The sequence below is a fragment of the Penaeus chinensis genome, chromosome 6, assembly GCF_019202785.1.
Source record: "Penaeus chinensis breed Huanghai No. 1 chromosome 6, ASM1920278v2, whole genome shotgun sequence".
In the NCBI taxonomy this organism is placed as follows: Eukaryota; Metazoa; Arthropoda; class Malacostraca; order Decapoda; family Penaeidae; genus Penaeus; species Penaeus chinensis.
This window is the reverse complement of record NC_061824.1, coordinates 3207679-3213743: the sequence shown is the minus strand read 5'-3', so window position 1 is coordinate 3213743 and position 6065 is coordinate 3207679.

Here is a 6065-nt window from a genome sequence, read left to right as displayed (position 1 = left end):
GCTGTCTTATATTCCTTATTATCTATAAAATACATAAATAGTTATGTATTCAGTATCTATATATTTATTGTGTTATAGATCTTATTATTTACAACATTGATCTTATTGATATATATGTCTTACTTTCTTCAGTACTGTACATATTTTCCTCGCCATCGGCCTGTGATTCGCGGAATATGTAAGTACAACTTAATATGTATATCTAAATATATTTTTTTATTTACCGTATCATACATCTCATTCACGCAATCTTATTTATTTGCCCCATTTAGTCAAAGTGAATTTCTGATACATGTTCCTGGAATATATATATATATTTTTTTGTTTTATTTAATTGCCATACCATAGTTATAGGGAATATATAACAGAAAGTTTTTTTCTTTTTAATTTTATATATTGCATATCGACAGATGTGTGTTAAAACTTCTTTAAACCTGCATAAAAAACTGGTCCCTTCTATGGACTCAAAATATGAATCGAAGAAAGGTCGAGACAAAAAAAAAAAAAAAAAAAAAATATATATATATATATATATATATATGTATATATATATTACAGCTGAAATCTAAAGTAAAACATTGCTTGATGCCAGACATTCAGTCCGAGTTTTATATATATTTATTTACTTATTAATTCACTAATTATTTGTGTACTTAGTTATTTGTCCATTCATTTTTATTCATAAATTCGTGAGCTTGCGCAAACAGAACAATCGACATCTATCAAGCATTAATAGAATTTACCAGGAATTTTACTTTAAATTAAATAATAATAATAATAATGATAATCATGATAATAATAATAATAATAATAATAATAATAATAATAATAATAATAATAGTAATTATAATAATAATAATAATAATAATAATAATAATAATAATAATAACAACAACAATAATAATTATAATAACAATTAAGAAGACAGTAGCATAACAGAAACACGATATGAATATGGCGTCTATTTTTGTAACGAAACCCACGCCACAGGGAATGAGGTCCCACGTCTCCTCATTAAGCATTTCCAGACTCGTGTTGGGAATACAGTTACTTGCTATATATAACCATTTACATATTTATACATACACACACGCATACATTACAGATGCACACACACACACACACACACACACACACACACACACACACACACATATATATATATATATATATATATATATATATATATATATATATATATATCATCATCATCAGCCTGGGTCTATCCACTGCAGGACGTAGGCCTCTCCCAATCTTTTCCATTTTTGTCTGTCTTGTGTTTTTTGCATCCAGTCTTGGCCCCCAAATTTCGTTATTTCGTCGCGCCATCTTGTCATAGGTCTGGCCCTTGGCCTCTTTATGTTATCTATAATCCAGTCTGTTACTTTCTTTGTCCATCTGTTGTCCTGTCTCCGACATATATGACCTGCCCATTGCCATCTTTTCTTTTTGATGCTCCCAAGTATATCTTCTACTTTTGTCTGTTCCCTGATCCACGTCGCCCTCATCCGATCTCTTAGACTAATTCCCAGCATCAACCTCTCCATCCCTCTCTGGGCACTTATTAGTTTCCTCTCCAGTAATTTGGTTGTAGTCCATGTTTCTGATCCATAGGTCATAACTGGGAGGATGCATTGGTTAAAGACTTTTCTTCTTAAACATAATGGCAAGGAGCCTCTTAATATGCTACTGTGTTTGCCGAAGGCGCTCCATCCTAGACTGATGCGTCGCTTAATTTCCTCTTTGCTAGATGTGTTTGTCTGTACGAGTTGACCTAGATATATATTTGTGTCTACCAACCCCTATCGCTTTACCTTGAACATTTATCTGTTCGAATTGAACTCTACTGTTGAACATGATCTTAGTCTTTTTCTTGTCCATCCTAAGTCCGACTTTCAGGCTTTCTCTATTCAGATCATTTATTAGTAGCTGCATTTCATTTGCAGATTCACTGAAGAGAACAATATCATCTGCAAATCTTAAATTGTTCAGGTATTCGTCTTCGATTTTGCTACCCTTCCCGGTCCATTCTAGCTTCTTGAAAATTTCCTCAAGGCAAGCTGTAAACAGTTTTGGTGAGATGGTATCACCCTGTCTAACACCTTTCTTAATTGGGATTTTATCGGTTTCTATGTGGAGCTTGATGGTTGCTGTCCCATCTTCGTATATATCTTCTAATAATTTACAATATACCTCCTCTACTCCCTGTCTTCGAATAGCTTCTAGTACTGCTGGTATTTGTACAGAGTCAAATGCATTTTCGTAATCGATGAATGCCATACACAGGGGTTTCCTATACTCGTTATTTTTTTCTCTTATTTGGGTAAGCGTGTGTATGTGGTCTGTTGTTGAGAATCCACTGCGGAAACCTGCCTGTTCTCTAGGCTGGTTTGAATCCAGACTGTCAGAGATGCGAGTTGTGATGATTTTAGTGAAGAGTTTGTATGTAACTGAAAGGAGACTTATGGGTCGGTAGTTTTTTAGATCCCTTCTGTCCCCTTTTTTATGAATCAAGATAATTGTTGCATTTTTCCAGGCTTTTGGAATTTTTCCATTGAGAAGGCATTTGTTAAAAAGATTGGCTAGTTTTACTGTTGCAATTTCTCCAGCGTCTATTATAAGGTCTATACTAATACCGTCTTCACCTGGTGTTTTCCCTCTCTTCATGCCTTTAAGCGCTCTCTTTGCTTCTTCTGTTGTGATGTTAGGTACTTCTCTAGTTACAGCGTTCGCTTCTATCCGTGGCTGTTCATTTGCATTGCAAAGTTCCCTATAAAAGTTTTCCACTACTCTTATGATTTCATTTTTATTATATGTCACATCTCCGTCTGGTTTCTTTATTGCATATATTTGATTTCTCCCTATTCCTAGTCTCCTCTTAGCTGTTTTCATGCTGGTACCTGAGATCACTGTTTCATTTATTATTTTAGTATTGAATTTGCGCACTTCTTCTCTCTTCTTTTTGTTTATAGTTTTTGTTAGTTCAGCTAATTCTATTTTGTCTCTGTTTGATGATGCTTCCATGACCCTACGTTTTTGCATGAGTACTTTGGTTTCTATCGAGAGCTTACTGGAGTTTTGTTTGGCGTTCTTTCCGCCTACTTCAAGAGCAGCTTCATTTATTATGTCTTTGAACTGTTTATTGATTTGGTCAATGTTGAGGTCTTCGTTGCTGAGAAGTGAATATCTGTTTTGGATGTTAATGCTAAATTCTGTCGCTTTGGTCTTCAGGTTAACTAAGTTTGGCTGCGGTTTTTGTATGAGTTTATTCCTTTCCCTTCTGAGGTCTAATTTAATTTGGCCTCCGACCAACCTATGGTCGCTGCCAGCATTTACTTTATTAATAACTTCCACATTTTTTATTATATCGCGCCTGTTTGAAATTATGAAGTCAATTTCATTTTTGATGTCTGATGGCGATTTCCATGTCCATTTCCGCTCTAGTCTTTTTTCGAAGAATGTATTCATGATACTGAGTGATCGAGCCTCCGCAAAGTCGACTAGCATTTGCCCCCTCTCATTCCTAGTGCCTATTCCGTGATTCCCCATTACGGTTTCTCCTTCTGTCTTTTTACCTATTTTGGCATTAAAGTCTCCCATAATTATTGTGAAATGGGTTTTTACTCTTTCGTTAGCTAAATGAACATCTTCATAGAAGCTCTCTATTTCGTCATCACTGTGGCTGCAGGTTGGAGCATAGACTTGAACAATCTTTAAGTTGTACCTATTATTTAGTTTTATTATTACTGAAGCCACTCTTTCGTTTATACTATGGAATTCTACTATATTCTTTTCCAAACGTTTGTGAACCAAGAAACCTACCCCTAATTCTTGCTTGCTACCCTGTGGTTTGCCTCTCCAATAGAGGACGTGTTCATCATTTAGTATCTTCTGTTCTTCGCCTAATCTTCTAACCTCACAGAGTCCTACAACATCCCATTTAATGAAGGAAAGTTCCTCAAGTAATGCTAGTAAGTCGGGTTCCGTTCTCATTGTCCTTATATTATATGTGCAAAGGTTCATCAACGTGGGGCGGCCTGTTCTTGGCCGGGGATTCTTAGCACCCTCTGCTCCAGAGCGATCCTGATTGCCGCCGTAACCAGGTGCTCCTTCGCTTCCGGCAATTGAGGGCCGTTGCTCTGTTTGTGCAGTCATGGTTTTTGATTGTGAGGTAGGCAGCCGAGTTACCTCCCACCTACTGGCTTAGGTGTATCTTGGTGGGAGGGGGAGTATTTTAGCCGGGATGCTACTGATAGGCCCCTCCAGCAAGGTTAGCCCTGTCTAGTGTGGACCTATAAGCAGCAACACACGGGCCTGCTCACTACACCAGGGTATACTCCCGTGAGCATGGGCTTGAGTATCAGAAGTGCGTTTATTATATATATATATATGTATATATATAAATATATATGTATAAATATGCATATAATATATATATATATACATATATATATGCATATACATATACATATTACTATACACATGTATATAATATATAAATATATATATACATACATATATATACATATATATATATATATATATATATATATGTGTGTGTGTGTGTGTGTGTGTGTGTGTGTGTGTGTGTGTGTGTGTATAGTCAACATTCCATGCTTCTTGGTTTTTATACCTCCCGCAATCTCTGCAGCTGTGAAGCAAAGTAAGCTCGTGTAATTGTAGTACCTTTTTCCAAGAAATCCATCATCACTACTCCCTGCTGGTCCCAAAAGACTGTGAGCATAACCTAGTCTGTCGACGTGCCTTTTTTCGGGGGGGGGGGGGGGGGTGAGTCAAAGTGCTTCCATTGTTTTGACTGAGCCTTGGTTTCTGGATCATAGTGATGGACCCAAGTTTCATCCTGCGTTGTTAGTCTGCTAAAAAAGTCCTTATGATCTTGGCTCATGGCTAAAAGATCCTTGGAAAAATGGACTCGTTCCTGCTTCTGGAAAGATGTGAGTAGACTGGGAACTTGCCGAGCAGACAACTTTTGCATATGCAAATGAATGATCATGAGTAATTTTGTCCACAGACCCAACATTAAGCTTGGGTTAGCTGACGAACAGTAATGCGGCGATCTTCCAGTGGCAGTCTCCACTTGACGGTGTCATCAATGGCAGACTAGGGTCGCCTTGGATAGGGATAGAACAGATATACATATATGTGTGTGTGTGTGTGTGTGTGTGTGTGTGTGTGTGTGATAAAGGGGTGAGGCAGCAAATGTAAAGTAAAATATGAGTCCTTATAGTATTTTAAGTATTTGAATAACAAAAGGATAATGAAAGTATATTTAACAACAACGGTTTATATTTCGAGCACAACATCGGTACAAATGTTTTCATAGTGTGTTCATAAAAATTTAACACGTCTTGAATACGCATTTTAGTCACAGTAGACACGTTACGTAACACAGATATTAGTCCATTAAATTTTAGTTCTGTGAAAAAAATAAGGCTGATAATTTTCCTGATACTAACAAGGGGTTTCATTGATATTCATTGAAACAATAAACAACATAAAATGATATTTATCTAACTAAAACAATTTGATATATAATTCAGTCAAGCTGATAATACATGCCGTCAATTATATTCATTGTTACCATAGATAAAATTATAATTAAAGCTGTGATCACAGGGCTTTCAATTATATCAAACATGAAAATAACTATTATCAAAATCGTTGTTAGCATCATTAATAATAGTGTTACCGGTATCATCATTGCTACTATTAGTGTCGTTGCCGTTATTATATTTCCCTTCACAGATACACAATCAATAATTATTATTATCATCTTTCTCATTATTATTATCATCTCTCTCATTATTGCTATTGTTTCAGTTGTATGTTTCTATGTGATTATTATCGTTATAAGCAACACCATTGTCCTGTTATTATTATCATTATTATTGTCGATATTATTATTCATTACCATTATTCTCAGCACCACCATAATGATAACGATGATAACCATTTTACTATTCTCGATGTTATACAGGTTGTAATAATTTTTTACTACTGATTATGATAAATAACCTGTGATATAGTTTCTCATTTAGCCATAA